Source organism: Pseudorasbora parva, chromosome 20 (genome assembly GCF_024679245.1).
Source record: "Pseudorasbora parva isolate DD20220531a chromosome 20, ASM2467924v1, whole genome shotgun sequence".
NCBI lineage: Eukaryota > Metazoa > Chordata > Actinopteri > Cypriniformes > Gobionidae > Pseudorasbora > Pseudorasbora parva.
In genome coordinates this window covers 21,002,801-21,019,413 of record NC_090191.1, presented here as the reverse complement: position 1 = coordinate 21,019,413, position 16,613 = coordinate 21,002,801, and the positions used below count along the sequence as shown (strand labels likewise).

The 16,613-nt window shown below is 42.4% G+C and overlaps 26 non-coding genes across 26 annotated transcripts; all 26 read left to right on the top strand.

Annotated features, from left to right (window-relative positions):
• Positions 1 to 91: 91 nt before the first annotated feature.
• Positions 92 to 163, top strand: trnaa-ugc (transfer RNA alanine (anticodon UGC)). Its single transcript has one exon. It is a non-coding gene; the product is annotated as a tRNA-Ala (tRNA).
• A 564-nt stretch (positions 164 to 727) lies between these two features.
• trnaa-cgc (transfer RNA alanine (anticodon CGC)) lies at positions 728 to 799 on the top strand. Its single transcript has one exon. It is a non-coding gene; the product is annotated as a tRNA-Ala (tRNA).
• Positions 800 to 1,387: 588 nt separating this feature from the next.
• On the top strand, positions 1,388 to 1,459 carry trnaa-cgc (transfer RNA alanine (anticodon CGC)). The gene has a single exon. It is a non-coding gene; the product is annotated as a tRNA-Ala (tRNA).
• Positions 1,460 to 1,580: 121 nt separating this feature from the next.
• trnaa-cgc (transfer RNA alanine (anticodon CGC)) lies at positions 1,581 to 1,652 on the top strand. The gene has a single exon. It is a non-coding gene; the product is annotated as a tRNA-Ala (tRNA).
• A 174-nt stretch (positions 1,653 to 1,826) lies between these two features.
• Positions 1,827 to 1,898, top strand: trnaa-cgc (transfer RNA alanine (anticodon CGC)). Its single transcript has one exon. It is a non-coding gene; the product is annotated as a tRNA-Ala (tRNA).
• Positions 1,899 to 3,121: 1,223 nt separating this feature from the next.
• On the top strand, positions 3,122 to 3,193 carry trnaa-cgc (transfer RNA alanine (anticodon CGC)). Its single transcript has one exon. It is a non-coding gene; the product is annotated as a tRNA-Ala (tRNA).
• A 174-nt stretch (positions 3,194 to 3,367) lies between these two features.
• trnaa-cgc (transfer RNA alanine (anticodon CGC)) lies at positions 3,368 to 3,439 on the top strand. Its single transcript has one exon. It is a non-coding gene; the product is annotated as a tRNA-Ala (tRNA).
• A 755-nt stretch (positions 3,440 to 4,194) lies between these two features.
• On the top strand, positions 4,195 to 4,266 carry trnaa-cgc (transfer RNA alanine (anticodon CGC)). The gene has a single exon. It is a non-coding gene; the product is annotated as a tRNA-Ala (tRNA).
• A 174-nt stretch (positions 4,267 to 4,440) lies between these two features.
• On the top strand, positions 4,441 to 4,512 carry trnaa-ugc (transfer RNA alanine (anticodon UGC)). Its single transcript has one exon. It is a non-coding gene; the product is annotated as a tRNA-Ala (tRNA).
• Positions 4,513 to 5,076: 564 nt separating this feature from the next.
• trnaa-cgc (transfer RNA alanine (anticodon CGC)) lies at positions 5,077 to 5,148 on the top strand. The gene has a single exon. It is a non-coding gene; the product is annotated as a tRNA-Ala (tRNA).
• Positions 5,149 to 5,269: 121 nt separating this feature from the next.
• On the top strand, positions 5,270 to 5,341 carry trnaa-cgc (transfer RNA alanine (anticodon CGC)). The gene has a single exon. It is a non-coding gene; the product is annotated as a tRNA-Ala (tRNA).
• A 174-nt stretch (positions 5,342 to 5,515) lies between these two features.
• trnaa-cgc (transfer RNA alanine (anticodon CGC)) lies at positions 5,516 to 5,587 on the top strand. The gene has a single exon. It is a non-coding gene; the product is annotated as a tRNA-Ala (tRNA).
• A 564-nt stretch (positions 5,588 to 6,151) lies between these two features.
• trnaa-cgc (transfer RNA alanine (anticodon CGC)) lies at positions 6,152 to 6,223 on the top strand. The gene has a single exon. It is a non-coding gene; the product is annotated as a tRNA-Ala (tRNA).
• Positions 6,224 to 6,344: 121 nt separating this feature from the next.
• trnaa-cgc (transfer RNA alanine (anticodon CGC)) lies at positions 6,345 to 6,416 on the top strand. The gene has a single exon. It is a non-coding gene; the product is annotated as a tRNA-Ala (tRNA).
• Positions 6,417 to 6,590: 174 nt separating this feature from the next.
• Positions 6,591 to 6,662, top strand: trnaa-cgc (transfer RNA alanine (anticodon CGC)). Its single transcript has one exon. It is a non-coding gene; the product is annotated as a tRNA-Ala (tRNA).
• Positions 6,663 to 7,883: 1,221 nt separating this feature from the next.
• Positions 7,884 to 7,955, top strand: trnav-cac (transfer RNA valine (anticodon CAC)). Its single transcript has one exon. It is a non-coding gene; the product is annotated as a tRNA-Val (tRNA).
• A 174-nt stretch (positions 7,956 to 8,129) lies between these two features.
• On the top strand, positions 8,130 to 8,201 carry trnaa-cgc (transfer RNA alanine (anticodon CGC)). Its single transcript has one exon. It is a non-coding gene; the product is annotated as a tRNA-Ala (tRNA).
• Positions 8,202 to 9,423: 1,222 nt separating this feature from the next.
• trnaa-cgc (transfer RNA alanine (anticodon CGC)) lies at positions 9,424 to 9,495 on the top strand. The gene has a single exon. It is a non-coding gene; the product is annotated as a tRNA-Ala (tRNA).
• Positions 9,496 to 9,665: 170 nt separating this feature from the next.
• On the top strand, positions 9,666 to 9,737 carry trnaa-cgc (transfer RNA alanine (anticodon CGC)). The gene has a single exon. It is a non-coding gene; the product is annotated as a tRNA-Ala (tRNA).
• A 563-nt stretch (positions 9,738 to 10,300) lies between these two features.
• trnaa-cgc (transfer RNA alanine (anticodon CGC)) lies at positions 10,301 to 10,372 on the top strand. Its single transcript has one exon. It is a non-coding gene; the product is annotated as a tRNA-Ala (tRNA).
• Positions 10,373 to 10,986: 614 nt separating this feature from the next.
• On the top strand, positions 10,987 to 11,058 carry trnaa-cgc (transfer RNA alanine (anticodon CGC)). The gene has a single exon. It is a non-coding gene; the product is annotated as a tRNA-Ala (tRNA).
• A 174-nt stretch (positions 11,059 to 11,232) lies between these two features.
• On the top strand, positions 11,233 to 11,304 carry trnaa-cgc (transfer RNA alanine (anticodon CGC)). Its single transcript has one exon. It is a non-coding gene; the product is annotated as a tRNA-Ala (tRNA).
• A 757-nt stretch (positions 11,305 to 12,061) lies between these two features.
• trnaa-cgc (transfer RNA alanine (anticodon CGC)) lies at positions 12,062 to 12,133 on the top strand. Its single transcript has one exon. It is a non-coding gene; the product is annotated as a tRNA-Ala (tRNA).
• Positions 12,134 to 12,307: 174 nt separating this feature from the next.
• On the top strand, positions 12,308 to 12,379 carry trnaa-cgc (transfer RNA alanine (anticodon CGC)). Its single transcript has one exon. It is a non-coding gene; the product is annotated as a tRNA-Ala (tRNA).
• A 588-nt stretch (positions 12,380 to 12,967) lies between these two features.
• trnaa-cgc (transfer RNA alanine (anticodon CGC)) lies at positions 12,968 to 13,039 on the top strand. Its single transcript has one exon. It is a non-coding gene; the product is annotated as a tRNA-Ala (tRNA).
• A 3,159-nt stretch (positions 13,040 to 16,198) lies between these two features.
• trnaa-cgc (transfer RNA alanine (anticodon CGC)) lies at positions 16,199 to 16,270 on the top strand. The gene has a single exon. It is a non-coding gene; the product is annotated as a tRNA-Ala (tRNA).
• Positions 16,271 to 16,613: the final 343 nt, after the last annotated feature.

Below are 16,613 nucleotides of genomic sequence, written 5' to 3'. Positions count from 1 at the left end.
CTGGGTTGCTTTGAAATGCTGACAATCCCAGGCATTTCAAAGCAATGTGGAACTTTCCAGTAGCCTGTAGGAAACTTACATCTGTTCATCAGGGGATGTAGCTCAGTGGTAGAGCGCATGCTTTGCATGTATGAGGTCCTGGGTTCAATCCCCAGCATCTCCAATGAAAGTTATTCATCATCTCAAAGCTTTTTCTGTTGTGCATTTCTCTCTGCCTTATTTATGTTTGAAAAATAGCAACTAGCTTTAGTACAAGGCACATGGAACTCAATGCAACTTTCACAAGGTTAAGAAGCTCAGTTGTAGAGAATATTATTTGCATATATGAGGTCCTGGGTTCAAACCCCAGAGTCAACAATGAAAGTTGTCGAATTGTCAAGTTATCCTTCTTTGAAACAAAGGTCCTGGGTTCAATCCCCAGCATTTCAAAGCAATGTGGAACTTTCCACTAGCCTGCAGGAAACTTACTTCTGTTCATCAGGGGATGTAGCTCAGTGGTAGAGCACATCCTTTGCATGTATGGGGTCCTAGGTTCAATCCCCAGCATCTCCAAGGAAAGTTGTAGAATTGTCAATTTATTTTTTTTGCAACAAAGGTCCTGGGTTCAATCCCCAGCATTTCAAAGCAATGTGCAACCTGGGTTGTTTATAAATGCTGACTATCCCCAGCATTTCAAAGCAATGTGAAGCTTTCCATTAGGCTGCAAGAAACTTGGTTCTGTTCATCAGGGGACGTAGCTCAGTGGTAGAGCGCATGCTTCGCATGTATGAGGTCCTGGGTTCAATCCCCTGCATCTCCAAGGAAAGTTCTGGAGTTGTCAATTCATCTTTTTTGCAACAAAGGTCCTGGGTTCAAACCCCAGCGTCAACAATGAAAGTTGTGGATTTGTCAAGCTATCTTTTTGCAATTAAAGGACCTGGGTTCAATCTCCTGCCTTTTAAAGTAATGTGCAATCTGAGTTGCTTTGAAATGCTGACAATCCCCAGCATTTCAAAGCAATGTGGAACTTTCCACTAGACTGCAGGAAACTTGCTTTTGTTCATCAGGGGATGTAGCTCAGTGTTAGACCGCATGCTTTGCATGTATGAGGTCCTGGTTTCAATCCCCAGCATCTCCAATGGAAGTTATTCATCAACTCAAAGCTTTATCTATTGTGCATTTCTCTCTGCCTAATTTATGTTTGAAAAATAGTAACTCAACCCAACTTTCACAAGGGTCAGAAGTTCAGTGGTAGAGAATATGCTTTGCAACAAAGGTCCTGGGTTCAATCCCCAGCATTTCAAAATATTGTGCAACCTGGGTTGCTTTGAAATGCTGACAATCCCCAGCATTTCAAAGCAACGTGGAACTTTCCAGTAGCCTGCAGGAAACTTGCTTCTGTTTGTTAGGGGATGTAGCTCAGTGGTAGAGCGCATGCTTCGCATGTATGAGGTCCTGTGTTCAATCCCCAGCATCTCCAAGGAAAGTTGTGCAATTTTCAAGTGATTTTTTTGCAACAAAGGTCCTGGTTTCAATCCTCAGCATTTCAAAGTATTGTGGAACTTTCCACTAGCCTGCAGGAAACTTACTCCTGTTCATCAGGGGATGTAGCTCAGTGGTAGAGCGCATGCTTCGCATGTATGAGGTCCTGGGTTCAATCCCCAGCATCTCCAAGGAAAGTTGTGGAATTTTCAAGTTATTTTTTTGCAACAAAGGTCCTGGTTTCAATCCTTAGCATTTCAAAGTATTGTGCAACCTGGGTTGCTTTGAAATGCTGACAATCCCCAGCATTTCAAAGCAATGTGGAACTTTCCAGTAGCCTGCAGGAAACTTACATCTGTTCATCAGGGGATGTAGCTCAGTGGTAGAGCGCATGCTTCGCATGTATGAGGTCCTGGGTTCAATCCCCAGCATCTCCAATGAAAGTTATTCATCATCTCAAAGCTTTTTCTGTTGTGCATTTCTCTCTGCCTAATTTATGTTTGAAAAATAGCAACTAGCTTTAGTACAAGGCACATGGAACTCAATGCAACTTTCACAAGGTTAAGAAGCTCAGTTGTAGAGAATATTATTTGCATATATGAGGTCCTGGGTTCAAACCCCAGAGTCAACAATGAAAGTTGTCGAATTGTCAAGTTATCCTTCTTTGAAACAAAGGTCCTGGGTTCAATCCCCAGCATTTCAAAGCAATGTGGAACTTTCCACTAGCCTGCAGGAAACTTACTTCTGTTCATCAGGGGATGTAGCTCAGTGGTAGAGCACATCCTTTGCATGTATGGGGTCCTAGGTTCAATCCCCAGCATCTCCAAGGAAAGTTGTAGAATTGTCAATTTATTTTTTTTTGCAACAAAGGTCCTGGGTTCAATCCCCAGCATTTCAAAGCAATGTGCAACCTGGGTTGTTTATAAATGCTGACTATCCCCAGCATTTCAAAGCAATGTGAAGCTTTCCACTAGGCTGCAAGAAACTTGCTTCTGTTCATCAGGGGATGTAGCTCAGTGGTAGAGCGCATGCTAGCATGTATGAGGTCCTGGGTTCAATCCCCAGCATCTCCAAGGAAAGTTCTGGAGTTGTCAATTCATCTTTTTTGCAACAAAGGTCCTGGGTTCAAACCCCAGCGTCAACAATGAAAGTTGTGGATTTGTCAAGCTTTTTTTTGCAATTAAAGGACCTGGGTTCAATCTCCTGCCTTTTAAAGTAATGTGCAATCTGAGTTGCTTTGAAATGCTGACAATACCCAGCATTTCAAAGCAATGTGGAACTTTCCACTAGCCTGCAGGAAACTTGCTTTTGTTTATCAGGGGATGTAGCTCAGTGTTAGACCGCATGCTTTGCATGTATGAGGTCCTGGTTTCAATCCCCAGCATCTCCAATGGAAGTTATTCATCAACTCAAAGCTTTATCTATTGTGCAATTCTCTCTGCCTAATTTATGTTTGAAAAATAGTATCTCAACCCAACTTTCACAAGGGTCAGAAGTTCAGTGGTAGAGAATATGCTTTGCAACAAAGGTCCTGGGTTCAATCCCCAGCATTTCAAAATATTGTGCAACCTGGGTTGCTTTGAAATGCTGACAATCCCCAGCATTTCAAAGCAACGTGGAACTTTCCAGTAGCCTGCAGGAAACTTGCTTCTGTTTGTTAGGGGATGTAGCTCAGTGGTAGAGCGCATGCTTCGCATGTATGAGGTCCTGGGTTCAATCCCCAGCATCTCCAAGGAAAGTTGTGGAATTTTCAAGTGATTTTTTTGCAACAAAGGTCCTGGTTTCAATCCTCAGCATTTCAAAGTATTGTGCAACCTGGGTTGCTTTGAAATGCTGACAATCCCCAGCATTTCAAAGCAATGTGGAACTTTCCAGTAGCCTGCAGGAAACTTGCATCTGTTCATCAGGGGATGTAGCTCAGTGGTAGAGCGCATGCTTCGCATGTATGAGGTCCTGGGTTCAATCCCCAGCATCTCCAATGAAAGTTATTCATCATCTCAAAGCTTTTTCTGTTGTGCATTTCTCTCTGCCTAATTAATGTTTGAAAAATAGCAAATAGCTTTAGTACAAGGCACATGGTACTCAATGCAACTTTCACAAGGTTAAGAAGCTCAGTTGTAGAGAATATTATTTGCATATATGAGGTCCTGGGTTCAAACCCCAGCGTCAACATTGAAAGTTGTCGAATTGTCAAGTTATCCTTTTTTGCAACAAAGGTCCTGGGTTCATTCCCCAGCATTTCAAAGCAATGTGGAACTTTCCACTAGCCTGCAGGAAACTTACTTCTGTTCATCAGGGGATGTAGCTCAATGGTAGAGCACATGCTTTGCATGTATGAGGTCTGTGGTTCAAACCACAGCATCAACAATGAAAGTTGTGGATTTGTCAAGCTATTTTTTTGCAATTAAAGGACCTGGGTTCAATCTCCTGCATTTTAAAACAATGTGGAACTTTCCACTAGGCTGCAGGAAACTTTGTTTAGTTTATCAGGGGTTGTTGCTCAGTGGTAGAGCGCATGCTTTGCATGTATGAGGTCCTGGGTTCAAACCCCAGCGTCAACATTGAAAGTTGTGGAATTGTCAAGTTATCTTTTTTTGCAACAAAGTTCCTAAGTTCAATCCACAGCATTTCAAAGCAATGTGCAACCTGGGTTGCTTAGAAATGCTGACAATCCCAATGTGAAGCAATATGAAGCTTTCCACTAGCCTGCAGGAAACTTGCTTCTGTTCGTCAGGGGATGTAGCTCAGTGGTAGAGCGCATGCTTCGCATGTATGAGGTCCTGGGTTCAATCCCCAGCATCTCCAAGGAAAGTTGTGGAATTTTCAAGTTATTTTTTTGCAACAAAGGTCCTGGTTTCAATCCTCAGCATTTCAAAGTATTGTGCAACCTGGGTTGCTTTGAAATGCTGACAATCCCCAGCATTTCAAAGCAATGTGGAACTTTCCAGTAGCCTGTAGGAAACTTACATCTGTTCATCAGGGGATGTAGCTCAGTGGTAGAGCGCATGCTTTGCATGTATGAGGTCCTGGGTTCAATCCCCAGCATCTCCAATGAAAGTTATTCATCATCTCAAAGCTTTTTCTGTTGTGCATTTCTCTCTGCCTTATTTATGTTTGAAAAATAGCAACTAGCTTTAGTACAAGGCACATGGAACTCAATGCAACTTTCACAAGGTTAAGAAGCTCAGTTGTAGAGAATATTATTTGCATATATGAGGTCCTGGGTTCAAACCCCAGAGTCAACAATGAAAGTTGTCGAATTGTCAAGTTATCCTTCTTTGAAACAAAGGTCCTGGGTTCAATCCCCAGCATTTCAAAGCAATGTGGAACTTTCCACTAGCCTGCAGGAAGCTTATTTCTGTTCATCAGGGGATGTAGCTAAGTGGTAGAGCACATCCTTTGCATGTATGGGGTCCTAGGTTCAATCCCCAGCATCTCCAAGGAAAGTTGTAGAATTGTCAATTTATTTTTTTTGCAACAAGGGTCCTGGGTTCAATCCCCAGCATTTCAAAGCAATGTGCAACCTGGGTTGTTTATAAATGCTGACTATCCCCAGCATTTCAAAGCAATGTGAAGCTTTCCACTAGGCTGCAAGAAACTTGGTTCTGTTCATCAGGGGACGTAGCTCAGTGGTAGAGCGCATGCTTCGCATGTATGAGGTCCTGGGTTCAATCCCCAGCATCTCCAAGGAAAGTTGTGCAATTTTCAAGTGATTTTTTTGCAACAAAGGTCCTGGTTTCAATCCTCAGCATTTCAAAGTATTGTGGAACTTTCCACTAGCCTGCAGGAAACTTACTCCTGTTCATCAGGGGATGTAGCTCAGTGGTAGAGCGCATGCTTCGCATGTATGAGGTCCTGGGTTCAATCCCCAGCATCTCCAAGGAAAGTTGTGGAATTTTCAAGTTATTTTTTTGCAACAAAGGTCCTGGTTTCAATCCTTAGCATTTCAAAGTATTGTGCAACCTGGGTTGCTTTGAAATGCTGACAATCCCCAGCATTTCAAAGCAATGTGGAACTTTCCAGTAGCCTGCAGGAAACTTACATCTGTTCATCAGGGGATGTAGCTCAGTGGTAGAGCGCATGCTTCGCATGTATGAGGTCCTGGGTTCAATCCCCAGCATCTCCAATGAAAGTTATTCATCATCTCAAAGCTTTTTCTGTTGTGCATTTCTCTCTGCCTAATTTATGTTTGAAAAATAGCAACTAGCTTTAGTACAAGGCACATGGAACTCAATGCAACTTTCACAAGGTTAAGAAGCTCAGTTGTAGAGAATATTATTTGCATATATGAGGTCCTGGGTTCAAACCCCAGAGTCAACAATGAAAGTTGTCGAATTGTCAAGTTATCCTTCTTTGAAACAAAGGTCCTGGGTTCAATCCCCAGCATTTCAAAGCAATGTGGAACTTTCCACTAGCCTGCAGGAAGCTTACTTCTGTTCATCAGGGGATGTAGCTAAGTGGTAGAGCACATCCTTTGCATGTATGGGGTCCTAGGTTCAATCCCCAGCATCTCCAAGGAAAGTTGTAGAATTGTCAATTTATTTTTTTTGCAACAAAGGTCCTGGGTTCAATCCCCAGCATTTCAAAGCAATGTGCAACCTGGGTTGTTTATAAATGCTGACTATCCCCAGCATTTCAAAGCAATGTGAAGCTTTCCACTAGGCTGCAAGAAACTTGGTTCTGTTCATCAGGGGACGTAGCTCAGTGGTAGAGCGCATGCTTCGCATGTATGAGGTCCTGGGTTCAATCCCCAGCATCTCCAAGGAAAGTTGTGCAATTTTCAAGTGATTTTTTTGCAACAAAGGTCCTGGTTTCAATCCTCAGCATTTCAAAGTATTGTGGAACTTTCCACTAGCCTGCAGGAAACTTACTCCTGTTCATCAGGGGATGTAGCTCAGTGGTAGAGCGCATGCTTCGCATGTATGAGGTCCTGGGTTCAATCCCCAGCATCTCCAAGGAAAGTTGTGGAATTTTCAAGTTATTTTTTTGCAACAAAGGTCCTGGTTTCAATCCTTAGCATTTCAAAGTATTGTGCAACCTGGGTTGCTTTGAAATGCTGACAATCCCCAGCATTTCAAAGCAATGTGGAACTTTCCAGTAGCCTGCAGGAAACTTACATCTGTTCATCAGGGGATGTAGCTCAGTGGTAGAGCGCATGCTTCGCATGTATGAGGTCCTGGGTTCAATCCCCAGCATCTCCAATGAAAGTTATTCATCATCTCAAAGCTTTTTCTGTTGTGCATTTCTCTCTGCCTAATTTATGTTTGAAAAATAGCAACTAGCTTTAGTACAAGGCACATGGAACTCAATGCAACTTTCACAAGGTTAAGAAGCTCAGTTGTAGAGAATATTATTTGCATATATGAGGTCCTGGGTTCAAACCCCAGAGTCAACAATGAAAGTTGTCGAATTGTCAAGTTATTCTCTTTGAAACAAAGGTCCTGGGTTCCATCCCCAGCATTTCAAAGCAATGTGGAACTTTCCACTAGCCTGCAGGAAACTTACTTCTGTTCATCAGGGGATGTAGCTCAGTGGTAGAGCACATCCTTTGCATGTATGGGGTCCTAGGTTCAATCCCCAGCATCTCCAAGGAAAGTTGTAGAATTGTCAATTTATTTTTTTTGCAACAAAGGTCCTGGGTTCAATCCCCAGCATTTCAAAGCAATGTGCAACCTGGGTTGTTTATAAATGCTGACTATCCCCAGCATTTCAAAGCAATGTGAAGCTTTCCACTAGGCTGCAAGAAACTTGCTTCTGTTCATCAGGGGATGTAGCTCAGTGGTAGAGCGCATGCTAGCATGTATGAGGTCCTGGGTTCAATCCCCAGCATCTCCAAGGAAAGTTCTGGAGTTGTCAATTCATCTTTTTTGCAACAAAGGTCCTGGGTTCAAACCCCAGCGTCAACAATGAAAGTTGTGGATTTGTCAAGCTTTTTTTTGCAATTAAAGGACCTGGGTTCAATCTCCTGCCTTTTAAAGTAATGTGCAATCTGAGTTGCTTTGAAATGCTGACAATACCCAGCATTTCAAAGCAATGTGGAACTTTCCACTAGCCTGCAGGAAACTTGCTTTTGTTTATCAGGGGATGTAGCTCAGTGTTAGACCGCATGCTTTGCATGTATGAGGTCCTGGTTTCAATCCCCAGCATCTCCAATGGAAGTTATTCATCAACTCAAAGCTTTATCTATTGTGCATTTCTCTCTGCCTAATTTATGTTTGAAAAATAGTATCTCAACCCAACTTTCACAAGGGTCAGAAGTTCAGTGGTAGAGAATATGCTTTGCAACAAAGGTCCTGGGTTCAATCCCCAGCATTTCAAAATATTGTGCAACCTGGGTTGCTTTGAAATGCTGACAATCCCCAGCATTTCAAAGCAACGTGGAACTTTCCAGTAGCCTGCAGGAAACTTGCTTCTGTTTGTTAGGGGATGTAGCTCAGTGGTAGAGCGCATGCTTCACATGTATGAGGTCCTGGGTTCAATCCCCAGCATCTCCAAGGAAAGTTGTGGAATTTTCAAGTGATTTTTTTGCAACAAAGGTCCTGGTTTCAATCCTTAGCATTTCAAAGTATTGTGCAACCTGGGTTGCTTTGAAATGCTGACAATCCCCAGCATTTCAAAGCAATGTGGAACTTTCCAGTAGCCTGCAGGAAACTTACATCTGTTCATCAGGGGATGTAGCTCAGTGGTAGAGCGCATGCTTCGCATGTATGAGGTCCTGGGTTCAATCCCCAGCATCTCCAATGAAAGTTATTCATCATCTCAAAGCTTTTTCTGTTGTGCATTTCTCTCTGCCTAATTTATGTTTGAAAAATAGCAACTAGCTTTAGTACAAGGCACATGGAACTCAATGCAACTTTCACAAGGTTAAGAAGCTCAGTTGTAGAGAATATTATTTGCATATATGAGGTCCTGGGTTCAAACCCCAGAGTCAACAATGAAAGTTGTCGAATTGTCAAGTTATCCTTCTTTGAAACAAAGGTCCTGGGTTCCATCCCCAGCATTTCAAAGCAATGTGGAACTTTCCACTAGCCTGCAGGAAACTTACTTCTGTTCATCAGGGGATGTAGCTCAGTGGTAGAGCACATCCTTTGCATGTATGGGGTCCTAGGTTCAATCCCCAGCATCTCCAAGGAAAGTTGTAGAATTGTCAATTTATTTTTTTTGCAACAAAGGTCCTGGGTTCAATCCCCAGCATTTCAAAGCAATGTGCAACCTGGGTTGTTTATAAATGCTGACTATCCCCAGCATTTCAAAGCAATGTGAAGCTTTCCACTAGGCTGCAAGAAACTTGCTTCTGTTCATCAGGGGATGTAGCTCAGTGGTAGAGCGCATGCTAGCATGTATGAGGTCCTGGGTTCAATCCCCAGCATCTCCAAGGAAAGTTCTGGAGTTGTCAATTCATCTTTTTTGCAACAAAGGTCCTGGGTTCAAACCCCAGCGTCAACAATGAAAGTTGTGGATTTGTCAAGCTTTTTTTTGCAATTAAAGGACCTGGGTTCAATCTCCTGCCTTTTAAAGTAATGTGCAATCTGAGTTGCTTTGAAATGCTGACAATACCCAGCATTTCAAAGCAATGTGGAACTTTCCACTAGCCTGCAGGAAACTTGCTTTTGTTTATCAGGGGATGTAGCTCAGTGTTAGACCGCATGCTTTGCATGTATGAGGTCCTGGTTTCAATCCCCAGCATCTCCAATGGAAGTTATTCATCAACTCAAAGCTTTATCTATTGTGCATTTCTCTCTGCCTAATTTATGTTTGAAAAATAGTATCTCAACCCAACTTTCACAAGGGTCAGAAGTTCAGTGGTAGAGAATATGCTTTGCAACAAAGGTCCTGGGTTCAATCCCCAGCATTTCAAAATATTGTGCAACCTGGGTTGCTTTGAAATGCTGACAATCCCCAGCATTTCAAAGCAACGTGGAACTTTCCAGTAGCCTGCAGGAAACTTGCTTCTGTTTGTTAGGGGATGTAGCTCAGTGGTAGAGCGCATGCTTCGCATGTATGAGGTCCTGGGTTCAATCCCCAGCATCTCCAAGGAAAGTTGTGGAATTTTCAAGTGATTTTTTTGCAACAAAGGTCCTGGTTTCAATCCTCAGCATTTCAAAGCAATGTGCAACCTGGGTTGCTTAGAAATGCTGACAATCCCAATGTGAAGCAATATGAAGCTTTCCACTAGCCTGCAGGAAACTTGCGTCTGTTCATCAGGGGATGTAGCTCAGTGGTAGAGCGCATGCTTCGCATGTATGAGGTCCTGGGTTCAATCCCCAGCATCTCCAATAAAAGTTATTCATCATCTCAAAGCTTTTTCTGTTGTGCATTTCTCTCTGCCTAATTTATGTTTGAAAAATAGCAACTAGCTTTAGTACAAGGCACATGGAACTCAATGCAACTTTCACAAGGTTAAGAAGCTCAGTTGTAGAGAATATTATTTGCATATATGAGGTCCTGGGTTCAAACTCCAGAGTCAACAATGAAAGTTGTCGAATTGTCAAGTTATCCTTCTTTGAAACAAAGGTCCTGGGTTCAATCCCCAGCATTTCAAAGCAATGTGGAACTTTCCACTAGCCTGCAGGAAACTTACTTTTGTTCATCAGGGGATGTAGCTCAGTGGTAGAGCACATCCTTTGCATGTATGGGTTCCTAGGTTCAATCCCCAGCATCTCCAAGGAAAGTTTTAGAATTGTCAATTTATTTTTTTTGCAACAAAGGTCCTGGGTTCAATCCCCAGCATTTCAAAGCAATGTGCAACCTGGGTTGTTTAGAAATGCTGACTATCCCAGCATTTCAAAGCAATGTAAAGCTTTCCTCTAGGCTGCAAGAAACATGCTTATGTTCATCGGGGGATGTAGCTCAGTGGTAGAGCGCATGCTTCGCATGTATGAGGTCCTGGGTTCAATCCACAGCATCTCCAAGGAAAGTTGTGGAATTTTCAAGTTATTTTTTTGCAACAAAGGTCCTGGTTTCAATCCTCAGCATTTCAAAGTATTGTGCAACCTGGGTTGCTTTGAAATGCTGACAATCCCCAGCATTTCAAAGCAATGTGGAACTTTCCAGTAGCCTGCAGGAAACTTACATCTGTTCATCAGGGGATGTAGCTCAGTGGTAGAGCGCATGCTTTGCATGTATGAGGTCCTGGGTTCAAACCCCAGCGTCAACAATGAAAGTTGTGGATTAGTCAAGCTATTTTTTTTGCAATTAAAGGACCTGGGTTCAATCTCCTGCATTTTAAAACAACGTGGAACTTTCCACTAGGCTGCAGGAAACTTTGTTTAGTTTATCAGGGGTTGTTGCTCAGTGGTAGAGCACATGCTTTGCCTGTATGAGACCCTGGGTTCAATCCCCAGCATCTCCAAAGGAAAGTTGTGGAATTGTCAAGTTATCTTTTTTTGCAACAAAGTTCCTAAGTTCAATCCCCAGCATTTCAAAGCAATGTGCAACCTGGGTTGCTTAGAAATGCTGACAATCCCAATGTGAAGCAATATGAAGCTTTCCACTAGCCTGCAGGAAACTTGCGTCGGTTCATCAGGGGATGTAGCTCAGTGGTAGAGCGAATGCTTCGCATGTATGAGGTCCTGGGTTCAATCCCCAGCATCTCCAAGGAAAGTTGTGGAATTTTCAAGTTATTTTTTTGCAACAAAGGTCCTGGTTTCAATCCTCAGCATTTCAAAGTATTGTGCAACCTGGGTTGCTTTGAAATGCTGACAATCCCCAGCATTTCAAAGCAATGTGGAACTTTCCAGTAGCCTGCAGGAAACTTACATCTGTTCATCAGGGGATGTAGCTCAGTGGTAGAGCGCATGCTTCGCATGTATGAGGTCCTGGGTTCAATCCCCAGCATCTCCAATGAAAGTTATTCATCATCTCAAAGCTTTTTCTGTTGTGCATTTCTCTCTGCCTAATTTATGTTTGAAAAATAGCAACTAGCTTTAGTACAAGGCACATGGAACTCAATGCAACTTTCACAAGGTTAAGAAGCTCAGTTGTAGAGAATATTATTTGCATATATGAGGTCCTGGGTTCAAACCCCAGCGTCAACATTGAAAGTTGTCGAATTGTCAAGTTATCCTTTTTTGCAACAAAGGTCCTGGGTTCATTCCCCAGCATTTCAAAGCAATGTGGAACTTTCCACTAGCCTGCAGGAAACTTACTTCTGTTCATCAGGGGATGTAGCTCAATGGTAGAGCACATGCTTTGCATGTATGAGGTCTTGGGTTCAAACCCTTAGTGTCAACAATGAAAGTTGTGGATTTGTCAAGCTATTTTTTTGCAATTAAAGGACCTGGGTTCAATCTCCTGCATTTTAAAACAGTGCGGAACTTTCCACTAGGCTGCAGGAAACTTTGTTTAGTTTATCAGGGTTTGTTGCTCAGTGGTAGAGCACATGCGTTGCCTGTATGAGACCCTGGGTTCAATCCCCAGCATCTCCAAAGGAAAGTTGTGGAATTGTCAAGTTATCTTTTTTTGCAACAAAGTTCCTAAGTTCAATCCCCAGCATTTCAAAGCAATGTGCAACCTGGGTTGCTTAGAAATGCTGACAATCCCAATGTGAAGCAATATGAAGCTTTCCACTAGCCTGCAGGAAACTTGCTTCTGTTCTTCAGGGGATGTAGCTCAGTGGTAGAGCGCATGCTTCGCATGTATGAGGTCCTGGGTTCAATCCCCAGCATCTCCAAGGAAAGTTGTGGAATTTTCAAGTTATTTTTTTGCAACAAAGGTCCTGGTTTCAATCCTCAGCATTTCAAAGTATTGTGCAACCTGGGTTGCTTTGAAATGCTGACAATCCCCAGCATTTCAAAGCAATGTGGAACTTTCCACTAGGCTGCAAGAAACTTGGTTCTGTTCATCAGGGGACGTAGCTCAGTGGTAGAGCGCATGCTTCGCATGTATGAGGTCCTGGGTTCAATCCCCTGCATCTCCAAGGAAAATTCTGGAGTTGTCAATTCATCTTTTTTGCAACAAAGGTCCTGGGTTCAAACCCCAGCGTCAACAATGAAAGTTGTGGATTTGTCAAGCTATCTTTTTGCAATTAAAGGACCTGGGTTCAATCTCCTGCCTTTTAAAGTAATGTGCAATCTGAGTTGCTTTGAAATGCTGACAATCCCCAGCATTTCAAAGCAATGTGGAACTTTCCACTAGACTGCAGGAAACTTGCTTTTGTTCATCAGGGGATGTAGCTCAGTGTTAGACCGCATGCTTTGCATGTATGAGGTCCTGGTTTCAATCCCCAGCATCTCCAATGGAAGTTATTCATCAACTCAAAGCTTAATCTATTGTGCATTTCTCTCTGCCTAATTTATGTTTGAAAAATAGTAACTCAACCCAACTTTCACAAGGGTCAGAAGTTCAGTGGTAGAGAATATGCTTTGCAACAAAGGTCCTGGGTTCAATCCCCAGCATTTCAAAATATTGTGCAACCTGGGTTGCTTTGAAATGCTGACAATCCCCAGCATTTCAAAGCAACGTGGAACTTTCCAGTAGCCTGCAGGAAACTTGCTTCTGTTTGTTAGGAGATGTAGCTCAGTGGTAGAGCGCATGCTTCGCATGTATGAGGTCCTGTGTTCAATCCCCAGCATCTCCAAGGAAAGTTGTGCAATTTTCAAGTGATTTTTTTGCAACAAAGGTCCTGGTTTCAATCTTCAGCATTTCAAAGTATTGTTGATTGATTGATTGACCTTTTATTATCCCAAAGGAAATTTGTCTTGGACACATACAAAAACACTGTCTGCTGTATAAAAAATAAAATAAAAAATAAATAATAATAAATACGTAAATAAATAAATGCATGAATGTCACTTGTACACACGCACTTTACACACACGCACACAATATCTGCAATACATATACAAACTACAATCAAACAACCAACTGCACATTGCCCTTTAAGCTACAGTTCTAAAATTTAAAATACATCTCAGAGGTAACCTTAATGCTTATTTAAGGCTATAATAGACAGGGGTACAAAGGAGTTCTTAAAGCGGTTGAGTCTGCACTTAGGGACTCTAAAGCGTCTTCCCGAGGGAAGTAGCTGGTACTCATGATGAAGGATATGAGTGGGGTCAGATATAATTTTTTGGGCCTGTCTGATAACTGTTTCATCATAGACGGCCTGAAGTGTGTGATGCTGCTCAACTCCCATGATTTTCATGGCTCTCAGTGTTAGCCGTGTAATCTGGGCTTTCAACTGTACACTGAGGTTGCCAAACCAAGCTGCGATGCCATATCTCATAATGCTCTCAATTACAGCATGGTAAAAAAGAAACAACACTTTCTGCTGAACACCAAAAACCCTGAGCCTACGAAGAAAATGTAATCGTTGTTGGACCCTAGTACAGATACTTTCTATATGGACACTCCATGTCAGTTTACTGTCAATGAATATGCCCAAATATCTGTAAGAGTCAACTTGGACTATATTCTGATCATTGATGACCATTAGTGAATGGTCACCAATGGATTTGGGGTCGAACACCATCTCCATTGTTTTCTTAATATTGATTGTAAGAGAGTGTTTGTCACACCACTGAACAAAATTCTGGATCTCATGTTTATATGCTATTAAATCCGTTGTGTCTGATATTAAACTCAGGATAGCTGTGTCATCAGAGAATTTAATCATGTAGTTGTTAGCAGTCCTGCATGTACATTCATTAGTGTACAGTGTGAACAGGACTGGGGAACTAACACATCCTTGAGGGGCGCCAGTGCTGATGGTCATAGGTTCAGACAACGTCCCATTTATCCTGACCTGCTGACTACGATTGGTCAGAAATGAATGGTACCACCTAATAATGAATGGGTTGACACTCAACCGCTGCAGTGTCTGTAAGAGAACATGGGGCTGCAATGTATTAAAGGCTGAGGTAAAGTCCACAAACAGTAATCTAGCGTAGGCTCTAGGGTTCTCAAGATGTTTAGTCACTAGATGCACTATACTGTTGATCGCATCATCAGTGCCTCTCTGTCGTTTGTAAGCGAACTGGAAAGGATCTAACTGTGGGCCTACATCCATCTGTAATTTGCGCACAATGAGCTTTTCCATACACTTCATTACAACAGAAGTTAAAGCAATGGGTCTGAAATCATTATTCTCCAGTGGGTGGGATTTCTTAGGGACCGGTGTTATGATTGCCTTTTTCCATTGTGTGGGTACAGTGTGAGAGTGTAGGGACCTCTGGAAGATAGGACACCATGCAGGCGTCAGTTCATCTGCAAATGTTCTTAGTAGAAAAGCAGAAATGCCATCCGGGCCTGTTGCTTTATTTACATTGATTTGCTTAAAAACCTTATTGATGGATTTATTGTTGATCTCAAGCCTATCAGCATCATCAATAGCAACACTATCAAGCACCATGTCACATTCCGCTGAGACATTATGAATGTCAAACCTCCCATAAAAATAGTTCAATTCATTAGCTTTAGCCAGTTCATCCCCAACATGTAAATATTTCCTTGTGGGTTTCATGTTAGTAACGGTTTTCATTGAGTCCCATAATTGTTTTGAGTTCATTTTTTGGAGGTTTACCTCTATCGACTCCCTATGATGTTCCTTCGCTTCTCTGAGCCTCTGGTTCAACTCCCTTTGTACAGTTTTAAGTTGTAAATGATCTTTTGCCTTAAATGCTAGTTTTTTCCTATTTATGCAGTCCTTCACCTCCTTTGTGATATATGGTTTGTTGTTGGGATATATTTTTATTCTACGTTTTGGGATAATAGTGTCTACACAGAATTTTATATAATCTGTGGTAGATTCTGTGGCATTGTCCAAGTTTGACTCCGTAGAGAAAATATCCCAGTCAGTGGATAAGAAACAACCTTTCAATGTTTCTATGCCGTCTTCTGACCATACATTAATGGATTTAACCAAGGGTTTACAGCTCTTTAGGGCTGTCTTGTATATAGGGATCAAATGGACAGTGTTATGGTCGGAATTTGACAGAGGTGGTTTAGCTATGGCTGTGTATGCATGTTTTAAATTACCATAGCATTTGTCCAAAGTTCTGTTCTTCCTGGTATTACATTTAATATACTGTTCAAAACCTGGCAATGCAATATTTAAATTACAATGATTAAAATCTCCCATGATGAGGACTGGGGCATTTGGGGTGCGCTGTAGTAGTTCATGAACACAGTCTGCCACCTGTGTCGCTGCTCTTGAGGCATTGCCGTTGGGGGGTACGTAAACAGAGCAGATAAGGATGTTACCAAACTCACGTGGTAGGTAGAATGGTCTAAGACTTACACATAACAGTTCTACATCCGAGTTACAAACTTTTTCCCGAACTGTGTGTTGTCTGCACCACTTGTCATTAATGTACAGGCAAAGCCCACCCCCTTTGGTTTTTCCCGATAGCTCACTCCTGTCGGAGCGAACGTGTGAGAACCCCTCAATTTCAATAAGACCATCAGGGATCTCTGGATGTAACCAAGTCTCGGTAAAAATCATAATACAGGACTCACGGTACTCGAAGCATTCCCTTGTTAGAATTCGTAGTTCGTCCATCTTATTCCTCAGCGACCTTACATTGCTCAGGATCATAGATGGCAGTGGGGGTCGATTGCCTCTTTTCCGTAGCCGTTGTCGTACACCTCCTCTCCGGCCTCTCTTCCGTAGTCCGTAGTCTCTTCCGTAATCACCGGATGTGCAACCTGGGTTGCTTTGAAATGCTGACAATCCCCAGCATTTCAAAGCAATGTGGAACTTTCCAGTAGCCTGCAGGAAACTTGCATCTGTCCATCAGGGGATGTAGCTCAGTGGTAGAGCGCATGCTTCGCATGTATGAGGTCCTGGGTTCAATCCCCAGCATCTCCAATGAAAGTTATTCATCATCTCAAAGCTTTTTCTGTTGTGCATTTCTCTCTGCCTAATTAATGTTTGAAAAATAGCAAATAGCTTTAGTACAAGGCACATGGTACTCAATGCAACTTTCACAAGGTTAAGAAGCTCAGTTGTAGAGAATATTATTTGCATATATGAGGTCCTGGGTTCAAACCCCAGCGTCAACATTGAAAGTTGTCGAATTGTCAAGTTATCCTTTTTTGCAACAAAGGTCCTGGGTTCAATCCCCAGCATTTCAAAGCAATGTGGAACTTTCCACTAGCCTGCAGGAAACTTACTTCTGTTCATCAGGGGATGTAGCTCAGTGGTAGAGCAC